The following is a 19,596-nucleotide window of genomic DNA, read 5'->3' as shown; positions in this document are numbered from 1 at the left end:
TGGAACCATGGTGCTGGAGAAGACTCTTGAGGGTCCCTTGGACAGCAAGGAGATCTAACCAATCAGTACTAAAGAAAATCAGCCCTGAGTATTCATTGGAAGATCTGATGCTAAAGCTGAAGCTCCAATACTTTGGCCACCTGGTGTAAAGAGCCGACTCATTGTAAAAGACCCTGATGCTGGGAAAGATTGAGGGCAGGAGGAGAAGGGGTGACAGAGGATGAGATGGTTGGATGCTATCTCTGACTCAATATACATTTATTTGAGCAAACTGTGAGAGATAGTGAAGGACAGGGAAGCCTGGCATGCTGCAGTCCATGGGGTCACAAAGAGTCAGACACAACTTAGAGACTGAACAACAACAATAAAAACAATGAACACTGGAGTAAGTGTACCTTTTGATTTAGTGTTTTTGTTATGTATATATGCCCAGCAGTGGAATTGCCAGGTCATATGGCCGCTCTATTTTTAGTTTTTTGAGAAATCTCTATTCTGTTTTCCAATGTGACTGCACTAATTTATATTCTCACCAACAGTGAACAAGGCTTCCCTTTTCTCCACGTTCTCACCAGTGTTTGTCATTTGTGTTCTTTTCGATTATAGGCCATTCTGACAAGTATGAAGTAAAATCTTTTTGTGGTTTTGATTTGCATTTCCCTGATGATAGCACTGTTGAGCATCTTTTCAGTGCAGTGCCTGTTGGCTATCTGTATTTTCTTTCTGGAAAAATGTCTATGCAATTCTGCCCATTTTAAAATTGGTTGTTTTGTTTTTTGATGTTAAGTTGTATGAACTGTTTATATATGCTGGATATTAATTCCTATTGGTCATATCACTTGCAAATATCTTCTCTCATTGAGTAGATTTTCTTTTTGTTTTGTCAGTGGTTTTCTTTGCTGTGTAAAACTTTTAAGTTTAATTAGGTCTCGTTTGTTTATTTTTGCTCTTGTTTCCTTTGTTTTAGGAGACAAATCCAAAAAAGAAAACAAAAGAAAAAGAAAAACTACTATGCTGAAGTTATCCCAAAGTGTTCTGCTTATGTTTTTTCCCTCTAGGAGTTTTATAGTATCTGATCTTAGATTTAGATCTTTAATTAATTTTAGTTTATTTTTGTTTATGGCATTAGAGAATGTTCTAATTTCATTCTTTTACACGTAGCTGTCCAGTTTCCCCAGCACCACTTATTGAAGAGACTGTCTTTTCTCCTTTGTATATTCTTGCCTCCTTTGTCGTAGATTAATTGACCATGAGAGTGTTGGATTATGTCTGAGCTCTCTATTCTTTTTTTATAATTAATCTTATTTATTTATTTTAATTTTGGCTGTGCTGGGTTTTGTTGCTGTGCGGGCCTTCTGCAATGAGTGGAGGCTCCTGTAATGTGCAGGCTTCTCATTGTGGTGGCTTTTCTTGTTACTGAGCATGGGCTCTAGGGGGCACAGGCTACAGTAGTTGGAGCAGGTGGGCTTAACAGTTGCAGCTTCTGGGCTCTAGAGCACAGGCTCGGTAGTTGTGGCATGCAGGCTTAGTTGCTCCATGGCATGTGGGATCTTCCCAGATCAGGGATCAAGACTGTGTCCCCTGCACCGGCAGGTAGATTCTTTATCTCTGGACTCTATTATGTTCTATTGATCTTTGTGTCTGTTTCTGTGCCAGTACTGTACTGTTTTGATTACTGTAGCTTTGTAGAATAGCTTGAAGTCAGGGAGAATAATTTCTCCAGCCCTGTTCTTTTTTCTTCAAATTGTTTTGGCTACCAGGAGTCTTGTTTTGACTACCAGGAGTCTTGTTTTTCCATACAAATTTTAAAATTATTTGTTCTATTTCTGTGAAAAATGCCATTGGTATTTTGATAGGGATGGCATTGAATTTGTTGATTGCCTTGGGTATTATGCTCATTTTAGCCATATTAATTCTTCCAATCCATGATTATGATATATCTTTCCATCTTTCTGTGTCATCTTCAATTTCTTTCATTGATGTCTGTTTTTTGGCTGTGCTCCATGGCATGCAGGATGTCAGTTTTCTGACCAGGAATCAAACCTGTGCCCCCTGCCTGGGAAGTGTGAAATCTTAACTACTGGACCACCAGAGAATTAACAATCAATGTCTTATAGTTTTCAAAGTACAGGTCTTTTACCTCCATAAGTAGGTTTGTTCATAGGTATTTTATTCTTTATGATGTGATGGTTCCTTAATAGGATTGTTCCTTAATTTCTCTTTCTGATAATTTGTTGTTGGTTCATAGAAGTGCAACGTATTTCTATATATTAATTTTGTATCTTGATGCTTTAATGAATTCATTGACGAGCTCTAGTAGTTTTCTGGTGGTGTCTTTAGAATTTTCTATGTGTAGTGTCATGTCGGAGAAGGCAATGGCACCCTACTCCAGTACTCTTGCCTGGAAAATCCCATGGACGGAGGAGCCTGGTGGGCTGCGGTCCATGGGGTCGCTAAGAGTCAAGACAGGACTGAGCGACTTCACTTCCACTTTTCACTTTCATGCATTGGAGAAGGAAATGGCAGCCCACTCCAGTGTTCTTGCCTGGAGAATCCCAGGGACGGGGGAGCCTGGTGGGCTGCCGTCTATGGGGTGCACGGAGTCGGACACGACTGAAGCCACTTAGCAGCAGCAGTGTCAAGTCATCTGCAAACAGGTACAGTTTTTACATCTTCCTTTCCAATTTGAGCTCCTTGTATTTCTTTTTCTTTTCTGTTTTCTGTAGCTAGAACTTCCAAAACTATGTTGAAGAGAAGTGGTGAGAATTGACCTTCTTGTCTTGCTCCTGATCTTAGAAGAGATATTTTCAGCTTTTCACCACTGAGATATGGGTTTGTCATATATGGTCTTTATTTGAGGTATGTTCCATGTGGGCTCTCTGGTGGCTCAGCAGAGAAGATTCTGCCTGCCAGTGCAGGAGACATGGGTTTGATTTTTGGGTTGGGAAGATCCCCTGGAGAAGGAAATGACAACCCATTTCATTATTCTTGCTGGGAAATCCCATGGACAAAGGAACCTGGTGGGCTACCTGTCATGGGGTCACAAAGAATCAGATGTTACTTAGCAACTAAACAATAATAACATCATCAACAACAACATTCTCTCTATGCCCACTCTCTGGAGATTTTTTAAAAATAATAAATGATGGAGTTGAACTTTACCAAAAGCCCTTTCTGCATCTGTTGATATGGTCATATATATGCATATCTATATGTCTTCTTTTGAAAAAGTGTATTCAGGTATTCTCATTTAAAAAAATTGGAATTGCTTTACAATATTTTGTTAGTTTCTGCTGTACAACAACACAAATCAGCCATAGGATACATATATCCTCTCCTTTTTGAGCCTCCCACCCCCTTATTCCACCCCTCTAGAAAGCAGCAAGCTGAGCTGCCTGTGCTATATAGCAGCTTCCTGCTAGCTATCTACTTTACACATGGTAGTGTTTATATGTTAATGCTCTCGATTTGTCCCACCCTCTTCTTCCCTCTCTGTTCTACAAGTCCATTCTCTACATCTGTACCTCTGTTCTTGCCCTACAAATAGGCTCATTAGTACCATTTTTCTAGATTCCATATATGTGCTTTAATATATGATATTTGTTTTTCTCTTTCTGACTTACTCCACTCTGTATGACAGGCTCTAGGTTCATCCACATTGCTACACTGATTCAATTTCATTCCTTTTTTTATGGCTGAGTAATAATATTCCATTGTATATATATATACCACACCTTCTTTATCTATTCATCTGTTGGTAGACATCTAGGTTATTTACATGTCCTGGCTATTGTAAATAGTGCTGCAATGAACACTGGGGTGCATGTGTCTTTTGAGTTATGGTTTTCTCAGGGTATATGCCCAGTAGTGAGATTTCTGGGTTGTTTGGTAGTTCTACCTTTAGTTTTTTGAGGAACCTCCATATTGTTCTGCACAGTGGCTAAACCAATTTACAGTCCCACCAACAGTGTAAGAGGGAACCCTTTTCTTCACACCCTCTCCAGCATTTACTGTTTGCACATTTTTTTATGATGGTCATTCTGACTGGTGTGAGGTGATACTTCATTGTAATTTTTATTTGCATTTCTCTAATAGCGTACTTGAGGATATTTTCATGTGCCCCTTGGCCATATTTATTTAAGTCTTCTGCCCAGTTTTTGATTGGATTGTTTGTTTTTTTTGATATTGAGTTGCATGAGCTGTTTGTATATTTTGGAGATTAATCCTTTGTTGCTTTGTTTGCAGATATTTTCTCTCATTTTGAGGGTTATCTTTTCCTCTTGTTTACAGTTTCCTTTGTTATGCAGGGGCTTTTAAGTTTAATGACATCCCATTTGTTTAGTTTTGTTTTAATTTTCATTACTCTAGCAAGATCCAAAAAGATCTTGCTGTGGTTTATTTTAATGTTTTTCCTATGTTTTACACCAAGAGTTTTGTAGTGTCTGATCTTACATTTAGGTCTTTAATCCATTTTGAATTTATTTTTGTGTGTGATGTTAGGTAGTGTTCTAATTTCATTCTTTTACATGTACTGTCCAGTTTTCCTAGCACCTCTTATTGAAGAGATTGTCTTTTTTACACTGTATATTCTTGCTTCCTTTGTCATAGATTAGGTGACCATAGGTGCATGGATTCATCTCTGGGCTTGCTATCTTGTACCATTGGTCCATATTTCTGTTTTTGTGTGAGAACCATACTGTCTTGTTTACTGTAGCTTTGTAGTATAGTTTGAAGTTGAGGGCATGCTCCTCCAGGTCTGTTTTCCTTTCTCAAGATTACTTTGGCTATTTGGAGTCTTTCGTGTTTCCATACAAATTGTAAAATTTTTAGTTCTGCTTCTGTGAAGAATATCATTGTAATTTGATAGAAATTGTAGAAGATTGCATTGGATAGTATATTTATTTTTCTAATCCAATAACATGGTATATTTCTCCATTTGCCTATATCCTTCTTGATTTATTTCATCAGTGTTTTATAGTTTTCTGAGTATAGGTCCTTTACTTCCTTAGGTAGGTTTATTCCTGGGTATTTTATTCTTTTTGTTGCAGTTGTACATGGAATTATTTTCTTAATTTCTCCTTCTGCTTTTTTTCATTATTAGTGTATAGGAATGCAAGACATTTCTGTCATTAATTTTGTATCTGACAACTTTGCCAAAAACAAATATAATATATTAAATTGATTAGGTCTAGTAATTAATTGATTAGGTCTAGTAATTTTCTGGTGTCCTCTTTAGGATTTTCTATGCATAGCAACATGTCATCTGTAAACAGTGACAGTTTGACTTCTTTTCCAACTTGTATTTCTTTTACTTTTTTTCTTGTCTGATTGCTGTAGTGAGGACTTTCAAAACTATGTTGAGTAAGAATGGTGAGAGTGAACATCCTTGTTTTGTTCCTGTTCTTAGGGGAAATGATTTCAGTTTTTCATCATTGAGTATGATGTTTGATGTAGGTTTGTCATATATGATATTTATTATGTTGAAGTAGGTTCCCTTTATGCCCATTTTCTGGAGAGTCTTTGTCATAAATGGATATTGAATTTTGTCAAAAAGATTTTTCTGCATCTATTGAGAGGATCATATGGTTTTTATTCTTTAATTTGTTAATATGGTGTATCACATTGATTGATTTGCATGTGTTGAAGAATCTTTGCATTCTTGAGATAAACATGACTTGATCATGGTGTATGATCCTTCTAATGTGTTGTTAGAGTCTGAATGCTAGTGTTTTGTTGAGGATTTTTACATCTATATTCATCAGTGATATTGGTCTGTGATTTTCTTTTTTATGATGGCTTTGGTCTTAGTATCAGGATGATGGTGACCTTATAGAAAGAATTCGAGAGTGTTCCACCCTCTGCAATTTTTTGAAAGAGTTTGAGAAGGATAAGTGTTAGTTCTTCCCTAAATGTTTGATAGAATAGTACATGAGGTATATGGTCCTGGACTTTTGTTTGTTGGAAGATTTTTATTCACAGTTTCAATTTCTTTACTTCTGATTGGTATGTTTATATTTTCTAATTCTTCCTGGTTTGGTCTTGGAAGAATTTGTTCATTTCTGGGAATGTGTTCATTTCTTCCAGGTTGTCTGTTTTATTGGCATATAGTTGCTGTGGTAGTCTCTCACGATCCTTAATATTTCTATGGTGTCAATTGTGATGTCTCCTTTTTTATTTCTAGTTTTATTAATTTGAGTCCTCTCCCTGTTTTTTCTTGAGAAGTCTGGCAAAAAGTTTATGAATTTTCTTTATCTTCTCAAAGAACCAACTTTTATTTTATTGATCTTTGCTATTGTTTTCTTCATTTCTATTTCACTTATTTCTTCTCTGATCTTAGTGATTTCTTTCTTTCTACTGACTTTGGGTTTTGTATGTTCTTCTTTCTCTGGTTGCTTTCGGTGTAAGGTTAGATTGTTTATGTGAGATTTTTCTTGTTTCTTGAGATGAGATTGAATTGCTATAAACTTCCCTCTTTGAACTACTTTTTCTGCATTCCATAGGTTTTGGTTATCAAGTATTCATTGTCATTTGTTTCTATGTATTTTTAAATTTCTTTCTCAATTTCTATAGTGATCTCTTGGTTATTTAGCAGTGCACTATTTAGCTTCCATGTATTTGTGGTTTTTACCATTTTTAATCCTGTAATTTATTTCTAATCTCATAGCATTGTGGTTGGAAAAGATGCTTGATACAATTTCATTTTCTTAAATTTTTCAAGGCTTGATTTGTGTTCCAAGATGTCGTCTATCCTGGAGAATGTTCCTTGTGCACTTGAGAAGAATGTATTCTGCTGCTTTTGGATGGAAAGTCCTGCTGCTGCTAAGTCACTTCAGTCGTGTCCGACTCTGTGCAACCCCATAGACGGCAGCCCACCAGGTTCCCCCATCCCTGGGATTCTCCAGGCAAGGACGCTGGGGTGGGTTGCCATTTCCTTCTCCAATGCATGAAAGTGAAAAGTGGAAGTGAAGTCGCTCAGTCGTGTCCGACTCTTTGCAACCCCATGGACTGCAGCCCACCAGGCTCCTCTGTCCATGGGGTTTTCCAGGCAAGAGTACTGGAGTGGGGTGCCATTGTCCTAAGAATATCAATTAAATCTATCTGGTCTATTGTGTCATCTAAAGCTTGTGTTTCCATATTGGTTTTCTTTCAGATGATCTGTCCATTGGTGTAAGTGAGGTGTTCAAGTCCCTTGCTGTTATTGTGTTACTGTCAATTTCTCCTTGGTCATTAGCATTTGTCTTATGTATTGAGGTGCTCCTATGTTGAGTGCATATTTATAATTGTTATATCTTCTTGGATTAATACCTTTATTATTATGTAATGTCCTTTCTTATCTCTTGTGACAGTTTTTATTTTAAGGTCTATTTTGTCTGATATGAGTACTCCTACTCCAGCTTTTTTTTTTAAATTTCCATTTTCATGGTATAACTTTTTCCATTCCCTCACTTTCAGTCTGTATATGTCTCTAGGGTTGAAGTGCATCTCTTGTAGGGAGCATAAACATGGATCTTATTTTTGTATCCACTCAGTCAGTCTGTGTCTTGGTTGGGGCATTTAATCCATTTACATTTAAGATAATTGTTGATATGTATGTTCCTATGAGGGGCTTCCCAGGTGGGGCTAGTGGTGAAGATCCTGCCTGCCAATGCAGGAGACATAAATGATGCAGGTTCCTTCCCTGGTTCAGGACAATCGCCTGGAGGAGGGCAGGGCAACCCACTCCAGTATTCTTGCCTGGAGAATCCCATGGAGAGAGAAGCATGGTGGGCTACAATCTCAGGGGTCACAAAAAAGTTGGACACAACAGAAGTGACTTAACATATATTTCTATTACCATTTTCTTAACTGGTAGTTTTCTTAATTGTTTTGAGTTTGTTTTTGTTGGTTTATCTCTTTGTGTTTCCTGTCTAGAGCAGTTCTTTTAGCATTTGTTATAATGCTGGTTTGGAGATGTTGAATTCTCTTAGCTTTTGCTTGTCTGTAAAGCTTCTGATTTCTCCATCAAGTCTGAATGAAATCCTTGCTTTCAGCACTTTCACTGTTTGTGCCTGGGCTTGATTCCTGGTCAGGGATCTAAGATCCTGCAAGGTATGTGGCACAGCCAGATTTTTTTTTTTTTTAAAGCAACAGATTTCTGCACATTAACTTTGTATTCTGCAACTTTATTGAATTTGTTTATTGGTTCTAATAGTTTCTTAGTGGATACTTTAGAGTTTCCTATATGCAATATCGTGTCATTTGCAAATAGTGACAGTTTTGCTTCTTCCCTTCCAGTTCGGATGCATTTTGTTTATTTTTCTTGATTATTACCGTGACTAGGAGTTTCAGTACTATGTTGAGTAAAAGTGGTGAGAGTGGCCATCCTTGTCTTATTCCTGAACTTCAAGGAAGTTCTTTCTGCTTTTCTTCCTTGAATATTGTGTTAGCTGTGGTCTAGTCATATATAGCCTTTATTGTGTTGAGGTATGGAGAAGGCACTGGCAACCCACTCCAGTACTCTTGCCTGGAAACTCCCATGGACAGAGGAGCCTGGTGGGCTGCAGTCCATGGGTCACTAAGAGTCGGACACGACTGAGTGACTTCCCTTTCACTTTCCACTTTCATGCATTGGAGAAGGAAATGGCAACCCACTCCAGTGTTCTTGCCTTGAGAATCCCAGGGACAGAGGAGCCTGGTGGGCTGCCATCTATGGGGTCGCACAGAGTCGGACACGACTGAAGCGACTTAGCAGCAGCATGTTCCCTTTACACCTTATTTTGTTGAGCATTTTTATCATGAATGGGTGTTGAGTTTTGTCAGATACTTTTTCTGTATCTATTGAGATGATCATGCATTTTCTTATCCCTCCTTTTGTTAATGTGAAGTATCACAGCAATTTATTTGCAGATATTGAATCATTCTTATATCCATGGAAGAAATTGAACTTGATCATGGTGTATGGACCTATTTATATGTTGTTGATTTTGATTTGCTTTTATTTTGTTGAGAGTTTTTGTATTTGTATTCATCAGGGATATTGGCCTGTAATTTTCTTTCCTTTTTTATAGTATCTGATTTTAGTATCAGAAGAAATTTAGGAATTTTCTCGCCTATTCATTTTTCTGGAATAGTTTGAGAGATGTATATAATAACTATTCCTTTTATGTTTGGTAGAATTCCCCTGAATGGTCCTGGACTTTTAATTCTTGGGAGTTTTTGATCACTGACTCAATTCCAATACTAGTAATTGATCCTTTCAGATTAGCTAGTTCTTCCTGATTCAGTCTCAGAAGATTGCATGTTTCTAGGAATCTATCCGTTTCTTCTAGATTGTCCAGTTTGTTGACATATTTTGTCCAGTTTGTTTACAGTTCTCTTATGATTATTTGTATTTCCTTGATACATTTGTAACCCCTCCTTTTTCATTTCTTATTTTGTTCATTTTGTTCCTTATCCCCCCCCCCTTTATAAATGAGTTTGGGTAATGGCTTATCAGTTTTTTTTATCTTTTCAAAAAACCAGTTCTTGGTTTCATTGATCTGTTCTATATCATTTTCTTGTCTCTATTTTATTTTCTCTTTGATCTTTATTATTTCCTTCCTTCTGCTGACTTTGGTATTTTCTTGTTCTTCTTTTTCTAATTCCTTTAGATGATAGGTTAAATGGTTTGTTTGAAATATTTCTTGTTTCATGAGATAGCCTGTATTGGTATAAACTTCTCTCTTAGAATTCATTTTGCTGCTTCCCATAGATTTTTTTGAAGGTTATGGCTTTATTCTAATTGGTCTCAAGGTATTTATTGATTTCTTTTTGATTTCTTCATTGACCTATTGGTTTTTTATTGACTTTTATTGACTTCATCGGTTTTTTATTAGTATGTTATTTATTCCCATTTTTCTTCCTGTAATTTATTTCTAACTTCACACCATTGTGGTCAAAAAGATGCCTTAAATAATTTCCCTCTTAAATTTGTTGAGACTTGTTTTGAAACATTCCATGTGCATTTGAAAAAAATATGTATTCTGCTCATATTAGATGGAATGTCCTGTGTTAGGGAATGTTTAACAGGAGGATTCCTATGTGCTGTTTCTCATAAATTCTCTGTTCCTTATCAGTTCTTAGAATGAGTAGTGCTGCATGCAGCTCTTAGGACTGAGATCATGAGAAACGGTATCTGCTTGGATTCCTTTCAGTAACTCCCTTCAGTGACTCTTTTCAGTGTCAGCGACCTTGTATGTATTAGACTATCCATATTGTGACTATTGATAAAATTTCATCCTGTGTAATAGCTGAGTAATCATCTTACTAAAGATATATAAGCCTGCATTTCTGCTAATAAAATACCTTTGCTCCATCAGAGCTTAGGTCCCTGTGTCTTTTTTGTTTCTCTCTCTCCCCCGCCCCCTCCGGCTAATTCTCTGGAGCTTAGAAACCCGTTGTGCTCACTCTCCTGCCCGGGGTTCTAAGACCCCCCCCAAGAAGGTGCCCTGTGCCTTCATGAACAATGCAAGCCCTATGTCAAGGGCTTTATTGGTTCTCTGCATAAACCAGGGAATATCAGCCTCTTTCTCTCTTTCACTTTCTTATTGTTGACTCCAGATGACCAGGTTCCAGTCCATTAAAGGACTCTAGCAGTCCTGTAGATATCTACTAAGTCTAACTGGTATAATATGTCTTTTAAGGGCAGTGGTTTTTTTTTTTTTTAATTGATTTTCTTTCAGATAATGTGTCCATTGATATAAGTAAGGTGTTAAAGTCCCCTATTATTATTGTGTTATTGTTAATTTCTCCCTTCATGTCTATTAATATTTGTGCATATGTTTATAAACATTATGTCCTCTTCTTGTATTGTTCTCTTTATCATTATATAATGCCCTTTGTCTTTTATTATAGACTTTGTTTTAAAATCTGTTTTGTTTGATATGAGTATTGCCACTCAGCTTTCTCTTTGTTTCCATTTGGGTGGAATATTTTTTTCCATTCCCTCACTTTTGATCTGTGTGTATATTGTATGTGATGTATAGATGAATCCTAGATTTTCATCCAGTCAGCCACCCCATTTCCTTTCATTAGGCGTTTAGTCCACTGACACTTAAAGTGATTATTAATAGGTATGCACAGACTGGTTCCAAATAGGAAAAGGAGTTCATCAAGGCTGTATATTGTCACCGTGTTTATTTAACTTATATGCAGAGTACATCATGAGAAACGCTGAACTGGAGGAAGCACAAGCTGGAGTCAAGATTGCCGGGAGAAATATCAATAACCTCAGATATGTAGATGACACCACCCTTATGGCAGAAAGTGAAGAGGAACTAAAAAGCCGCTTGATGTAAGTGAAAGAGGAGACTGAAAAAGTTGGCTTAAAGCTCAACATTCAGAAAATGAAGATCATGGCATCCGGTCCCATCACTTCATGGGAAATAGATGGGGAAACAGTGGAAACAGTGTCAGACTTTATTTTTCTGGGCTCCAAAATCACTACAGATGGTGACTGCAGCCATGAAATTAAAAGACGCTTACTCCTTGGGAGGAAAGTTATGACCAACCTAGATAGCATATTCAAAAGCAGAGACATTACTTTGCCAACAAAGGTCCATCTAGTCAAGGCTATGGTTTTTCCTGTGGTCATGTTTGGATGTGAGAGTTGGACTGTGAAGAAGGCTGAATGCCGAAGAATTGATGCTTTTGAACTGTGGTGTTGGAGAAGACCCTTGAGAGTTCCTTGGACTGCAAGGAGATCCAACCAGTCCATTCTGAAGGAGATCAGCCCTGGGATTTCTTTGGAAGGAATGATGCTAAAGCTGAAACTCCAGTACTTTGGCCACCTCATGCGAAGAGTTGACTCATTGGAAAAGACTCTGATGCTGGGAGGGACTGGGGGCAAGAGGAGAAGGGGACGACAGAGGATGAGATGGCTGGATGGCATCACTGACTTGATGGACGTGAGTCTGAGTGAACTCCAGGAGTTGGTGATGGACAAGGAGGCCTGGCGTGCTGCGATTCATGGAGTCGCAAAGAGTTGGACATGACTGAGCGACTGATCTGATCTGATCTGATGCTCTTATTGCCATTTTGCTATGTGTGTTCTGATTGTTAATAGTTCTTCTCCTTTCTTTTTTCTTCTTTTAGTCCCTTGTTTTGTGATTTACTGCTTTTCTTTGTGTTACATTTGTATTCCTTTCTTTCTAGTTTTGTATATCTATTGTAGGTTTTATGATTTGTGTTTACATGTTGATCTATAACTATTTCTATTTAATATTGGTGGTCATTTAAGTTCAAACACATTCTAAAAGCTCTACATTTCAGTTCCCACACAATGTTTTATATTTTTAATGTCATATTTTACATCTTTATGTCTATCCCTTAACTGCTTATTGCTGTTATAGTTGATTGGACAGCTTTTGTCTTTGAACCTTTGTACTAGCTAATTTAAATGGTTGATCCACAGTCTTTATCAGCAGGATTTTCCCTTTTCTATAATTTCTTATACCTTGTTGTAGCTTTTTCTTTCCTCTTAAAAGAACAACCCTTAACACTTCTTTTAAGACTTGTTTACCATTGATGGACTTTCTTAGTTTTTGCTTCTTTGATAAGTTCTTTATCTCCTCTTTAATTCTGAATGATGACCTTGCTGGATAGAGTATCCTAGGTTTCAGGTTTACTTCTGCTTTTAAGCACTTATATAATGCCACCCCTTTCTGTCCTGCAAAGATTCTCCTGAAAAAGTTAGCTGATAGCCTTTGGGGTTCCCTTGTATATAACTATTTTCTTTTTCCTTTTGCTGCCTTTGTACTTCTTTTTTTAATTTTTAGTTTTGCCGTTTCAATTATGATATGTCTTGGTATGATTCTCTTTTTGTTCATCTTGTTTGGGACTCTGTGCTTAGTGGACCTGGATATCTGTTTCCTTCTTCAGGTTCAGGAAGTTTTAAGCCATAATTTCATCCAATACCTTTTTAAACCATTTTTCTCTCTCTTCTTTTTTTCTGGGGTTCCTATGGTGTGACTGTTAGTATGCTTGATATTTTCTCAGAGGTCCCTTAAACTATCTTCATTTTTGAAAATGTGTTTTTCTTCTTGTGCTCTGATTGGGTGATTTCTTTATTTTGTCTTTCAGATTGTTTATGTGTTCTTCTCTATCACCTAATCTGCTGTTAATTCCCTTTAGTTGTATTTTTTCATTTCAGTTATTGCATTCTTTAGTTCTGACTGGTTCTTAAAAAATTTTTTTCTTCTAGTTCTTTGTTCAAATTCTCTCTGTGTTCATCTGTTATTTTCTCCAGTTCAGCTTATTATTACTTTGAGCTCTTTTTTTGTTGTTGTTGTAGTAAATTATTTCTGTTTCATCAGAATTTTTTCAGGTTTTTTTTTTCATTTTCTTTAATTTTAAACGTATCCCTCTGTCTTCTTATTTTGTTTAACTTTATCTCTATGAAATTAGGTGACTCAGTTGCCTTCCTTGATCTTGAAGCCATGTCCTTGTATGGGAACATTCCTATGCAGTCCATCTGTGCCCAGTAGCTTTGGTCAGTGAACTGGAACTGGAGTAAGCAGGAGTCATGTCTTGCCCAGGATGTGCTGGCAGCCACCACTTCGGTGGGAAGTAGGACTGGAGATGGAGTGGTTAGAGCCAGATGCAGGTGCTTCAACCTGATATGGCTGTCACTGCCATATCAGGGCTTGCGGCAGGGCCCACAGGGCTGGAGTAGGAGTTTTGAAGGAGCTGGATTTCTCTCAGATGTGATAGTAGTCTTTGGTTTGGGATGTGGTCTGAGCCTGAGAACTTGGGGTGCACTTCTGTGTTGATTTCACTTTTCTTTTTGGTGTGAGAGCCCTGGTTAGTTTCTCTGTGTGAGCTGGAGGGGTTGGTGTCAACACTGAGCTAGACTTATCCTACCCCAAGTGTACACAGGGATGTGTGCTATGGTGATGGTGGTCTCTGCTCTGGAGTTAGCCTCATTCTCTTTCAGTAGCATGTGATCAGAAGGCACGTGCTGGCAATGGCTGTCTCCATGCTGATTAGAGGCAGGGCCAGTGTGCAAGTTGGCTCCATTTCCTCCAAGTTTGCGCACTTTTGTTGGCTATGGCCGTCTCCCTTTTAGTAGGGAGCAGTGTTGGACAAGAGGGACTGCAGCAGGAGCCCAGTGTGGGTAGGGGGAGTGCTCTGGGGTGGCCTTGGCATGGGGAGAGCCCCAGGCAATTTTCAATCTAATGCCTCAGCACTGTGATTGTGAGTAAGCAAGTCTGTAGGCATGCTCTTTAAGAGTGGAGTCTCAGTTTCTTACAGCCCTCTGATAAGCTCCAGTGGTTTTTAGACCAGCTAAGGGGCTTCACCTTCATGGGGTCAGACCCCAGGGTTGGCATGTCTAACATGTCAACTGCTGCTGCTGCTAAGTCGCTTCAGTCATGTCTGACTCTGTGCGACTCCATAGATGGCAGCCCACCAGGCTCCCCAATCCCTGGGATTCTCCAGACAAGAATACTGGAGTGGGTTGCCATTTCCTTCACCAATGCACGAAAGTGAAAAGTCAAAGTGAAGTCGCTCAGTCATGTCCAACTCTTAGCAACCCCATGGTCTGCAGCCTACCAGGCTCCTCCATCCATGGGATTTTCCAGGCAAGAGTACTGGAGTGGGGTGCCACTGCCTTCTCTGCTAACATGTAGCTCAAACCCCTTATTCCCCCAGGGAGGATCCCTGAGTCTGGAATATCCTCTCCTCTCTGTCCCCTGCTAGGGGTGCAGGTTCTGACCAGATTGCTTCTCCTCCCTTCCTAGCAGACTACATGTGGGTCTTTCTTTATAACCTTGGTTGTAGAAGAGTTGTTCTGCTAGTTTTCAGGTCAATTTCAGCAAGAGTAATTCTATATATAGTAGTGGTTTTGATGTGTTCATGAGGGAAGGTGAGTCCAGCATTATCCTGATCTGCTAGCTTGATCTCTCTCTTTTGGAAAATGCTATGCTATGCTATGCTAAGTCACTTCAGTCGTGTCCAACTCTGTGTGACCCCATAGATGGCAGCCACCAGGCTCCCCCGTCCCTGGGATTCTCCAGGCAAGAACACTGGAGTGGGTTGCCATTTCCTTCTCCAACGCATGAAAGTGAAAAGTGAAAGCAAAGTCGCTCAGTCATGTCCGACTCTTAGTGACCCCATGGACTGCAGCCTACCAGGCTCCTCCATCCATGAGATTTTCCGGGCAAAAGTACTGGAGTGGGGTGCCAAAGAGTGTTAGATGGTATATATATATATATATATATATATGTATATGAATGTGTGTGTTTATGGTAATTTATATAAAACTCCAGCCAATAAGAAAGAAATATATATTTATTTCTATTACTATAAAAATACAATAAGTCCATTTTTAATGGGATTGTACTATATAGGTTATTTTGTAAATTGTTTAAAAAATATTGACAATGTACTTGAAAATTTTTTTTATAACAGAATGTACACCTAGCTCATCCTATCTAGTGGTTTTATAGTACTCCATGGTATGAATGTTTCAGTATGCATTAACTATTAACCTATTGTTGGATATTTAGGTTCAGTTCGGTTCAGTTCAGTTGCTCAGTCGTGTCCAACTCTTTGCGACCCCATGAATTGCAGCATGCCAGGCCTCTCTGTTCATCACCAACTCCCAGAGTTTACTCAAACTCATGTCCATTGAGTCGGTGATGCCATCCAACCATCTCATCCTCTGTCATCCTCTTCTCCTCCCACCTTAAACCTTTCCCAGCATCAGGGTCTTTTCAAATGAGTCAGCTCTTTGCAACAGGTGGCCTGTCAGGGAATGTTTAATTTTAAGGAATCCTATATGTTGTTTTCTGTTTCTTAAGGGCCCTCTGTAGCTTATCAGTTCCTGGAAAACAGGAACGAGCAGAGCTGCCTGCAATTCTCAGGACTGAGGTCATGAGGCAGAATGCATACATGGATTCCTTTCAGTAACCTTTTACTTTTCTGTAAAACTACTTAGTCATGTTCCTATTTGAAAAACATAGATTGTCTTCTGGCCCTGTGATGATTGTTATTCCCCTAGTTACTGTTGTTATGGCCCAATGACTGTTGTTATTCCCTTAGTCACTGTTGTTATGTATCTGGTTTTGGTGTTTTTTACTCAACTTTATTTTTCTGCCTAAAGCTTCCTTGTATAACAATATATAAGCACACACTGCCATTAATAAAGTACCCTTGTTCCACTAGAGACTTGGGTCCCCCGCATCCTTTTTTTCTTTGCCTTCTTTTCATTGACTCCTGTCCCCAGGTCCTGGTCTATCAAGAAGACCATAATAAGTGGCACCCGAACAGGGACCTGGAGTACGCCCTTGGCAAGCGGATGGAGTGACTGTGGACCTACTGAGGTTGGTAAGTGTGGGGTTATGGGACAAATGGCTGGAAAGCCCCACCACTTTTCTGCTTTGCTTTCATATTTATTTAAAGTTCAAGGACTTTTGGTTTCGCGTCAGCAAATAGAGGCTTGTCTCCAAACGGTAGTTGAACATAATCCCTGGTTCCCTGATGAAAGCAATTTTGATTTAAAGATTTGGAACCAGGTTAGAGAGAATGTTAAATGAGCCACAAGAAGGCAAAAAAGTATTTCAATAGATTTCTGGTCCTTATGGGCCCTCATTAAAGCCGTGATTTTGCCTTTTCAAGGAAATTCTAGCCCCCCTGATATTTGACAACAGGCAGAACACTTGTTACATGAATATGAATTAGATGATAAAACTTTATAAAAGGCCCAATTAAAACAACATAAAATATTTCAAAATTATCCCACCAGCTCTGTTCTGGCTACTCCAAGTGCTCCTCCTCCTGTTGCAATGGATGCCAAGCTGAAAGTCTTCTTAACTCAAGGACAAAATGACTCTGACAATGACTTTCCTGAGGTCTTTTTTGACACTAAAGCTGACTTTTTAAAATGACAATGATAAGCCTTTAACACACACATTTGTAAGAAAAAACTTTCTACTCATTCTCCTTTACAACAAAAGCTTTATGGATTACTAGACTGGGACATGGAAAATGAGTTCTTTCTAGCCTTCACCATGTCACACCTGCCCTTAGCTTAACAAAACCTTGCCAAATATAAACTCCTAATAATTGAGCCACCCGACTCTGACAAAGATGGTCCATATTTTGAGCCCAACCTATGGATGTGGATAAACCCCAACATCGTATTTCCCTCCGGAAAGTAAGAAGTCAATAAAACCTGAAGACAAGCACACAAAAATATTTCAAGGACCTAATGAAGCCTATGCCGATTTTTTAGCTAGATTGGAAGTTGCTATTTCCTGTAATGTTATAGGAGAAGAGGCCAAAATGCAGCTAGAAAAACTGCTTGCTTATAAAAATGAAAACCAAAAATGTTAAAGAGCTATCACTCCAATTCATGAGACTGAGACTATTATTGATTATTTGAGGCTTGTAGCAATTTAGGATCAGAACTTCAAAAAATGCAAATGTTAGCTGAAACAATGGTTGCTGCCTTTAAAAAAGGAAATGAAGGATGTTTTGCATGTGGGGATAAGACCCATTTTAAAAAGGGATTGTCCTAAAAAACACACAGAAAAAATTAAAACTATTAAAAAACCTCCAGGAATTTGCCCTCGTTGCCATAAGGGGATACATTGTGCCAGAGAATGTCAATCTAAATACGATATTGAAGGGAAGCCGATTTTGGGAAACTCCAAGCTGAGGACTCCCCAGGTCCCCATCAACAAAAACCAGGGGCAAACTCCATCTTTTCCCTCAAACCCTCAACATCTGGCCAGTGCTGCTGTCGATACACCAGCCTTAAATGATTTTCTCCTTTTTCCTAAAGTAGTCCCTTCTAGAATACCTACCAGACTTTTTGGACCCCTACCTCCACAAACCTTCAGTCTTTTACTTGGCTGATCTAGTTTGACTTCTAAAGGAATTGTTGTTCACCCTGGAGTAATTGATTCAGATTATAAGGGAAAACATTCAAATTATGATGTCATCTCAGATACTATGGCAATTCAAAAAGGGGAACAAAATTGCTCAATTACTTCTTTTACCTTACATTTCTATTAACTCCTCTGATAACATACAGACAGGTGGATTTGACAATACAGATAAAAAACAATCCTTATGGACATCAATAGTATCTGAATATGCATGACCAAATATAAATATCAAAATTAATGGCAAAAAATTTTCTGGTCTTCTTGATACTGGATCCGACATTACTATTATCCACAAACATTTATGGCCCAAATCTTGGCCTATACAGAGAATTTCTTGCCAAGTTGCAGGAGTTTCTCAAACCAAAGTACAAGAGGTTTATCAAAGTGTCCAAATATATCCATGTGAAGGACCAGAAGGTCAGCATGCAGCATTATGACCTTATGTGACAGATGCACCCCTTAATTTAATAGGAAGAGATTTACTTATGCAATGGCAAGCTCAAATATGTATTCCACAATTTTCCTAGGGGCCACTGCTCACTTAACAAACGGTGCAATTATTAAAATAATTTGGAAAAGTGACAAGCCTATTTGGACAGAGAAATGGCCCCTTACAAAAGACAAACTAGAGGCTACTAAGCAACTTGTCGATACACAATTGAAATGAAAACATATTGAGGAATCTTATTGCCCTTGGAATTCTCCCATTTTTGTAATAAAAAAAATCTGACAAATGGCATCTCTTAACAGATCTCTGAAGAATTGATGCTTTTGAACTGTGGTATTGGAGAAGACTCTTTAGAGTCCCTTGGACTACAAGAAGATCCAACCAGTCCATTCTAAAGGAGATCAGCCCTGGGTGTTCTTTGGAAGGAATAATGCTAAAGCTGAAACTCCAATACTTTGACCACCTCATGCGAAGAGCTGACTCATTGGAAAAGACTCTGATGCTGGGAGGGATTAGGGGCAGGAGGAAAAGGGGACGACAGAGGATGAGATGGCTGGATGGCATCACCGACTCAATGGACATGAGTTTGAATGAACTCCGGGAGATGGTGATGGACAGGGAGGCCTGGCATGCTGCAATTCATGGGGCTGCAAAGAGTCGGACACGACTGAGCAACTGAACTGAACTGCAGTGAACTGAACAGACCTTCAAAAAGTTAATGCATGTATGAAACCTATGGGTACATTGTAACCAGGAATTCCATTTTCTACCACTATTCCTCAAAACTGGCATATTATTATAGATTTACAGTATTGCTTTTTTACTATACCTTTACACCCTCTAGACTGAAAAAGATTTTCCTTTTCTCTTCCTTTTCCTAATCATATTGGGCCTCATAAATGATATCAATGGACTGTATTGCCTCAAGGAATGATGAATTCTCCCACCATGTGTCAATATTATGTAGCCAAAGCCCTTGAACCTGTGAGAAAACAATTTCCTGACTTTCTTGTTATTCATTATATGGATGATATATTGTTTTCAGCTCCATCTGTTTTAGAAACTCAACATATGTTTGACATAGCTCAACGATGTTTAAAAGACTCTGGATTAATTATTGCCCCTGAAAAAATTCAAACCTCTACACCTTACCATTGCTAATGCTAATGCTAACGCTAAGTCGCTTCAGTCATGTCCGACTCCATGTGACCCCATAGACAGCAGCCCACCAGGCTCCCCTGT

At 38.6% G+C, this 19,596-nt stretch overlaps 1 long non-coding RNA gene across 1 annotated transcript in view; it reads left to right on the top strand.

Annotated features, from left to right (window-relative positions):
• LOC102389632 overlaps window positions 1-18,715 on the top strand; it is a 28,993-nt gene extending 10,278 nt beyond the window's left edge. The window contains exons 3-4 of the long non-coding RNA XR_327279.3: window positions 16,241-16,341; window positions 18,657-18,715. This is a non-coding gene — a long non-coding RNA (uncharacterized LOC102389632). The remainder of the gene's footprint in view (window positions 1-16,240; window positions 16,342-18,656) is intronic.
• Window positions 18,716-19,596: the final 881 nt, after the last annotated feature.

Source organism: Bubalus bubalis, chromosome 15 (assembly GCF_019923935.1).
Source record: "Bubalus bubalis isolate 160015118507 breed Murrah chromosome 15, NDDB_SH_1, whole genome shotgun sequence".
Classification (NCBI taxonomy): domain Eukaryota; kingdom Metazoa; phylum Chordata; class Mammalia; order Artiodactyla; family Bovidae; genus Bubalus; species Bubalus bubalis.
The sequence above is the reverse complement of the archived record's forward strand: the minus strand, read 5'-3'. Positions and strand labels throughout refer to the sequence as shown.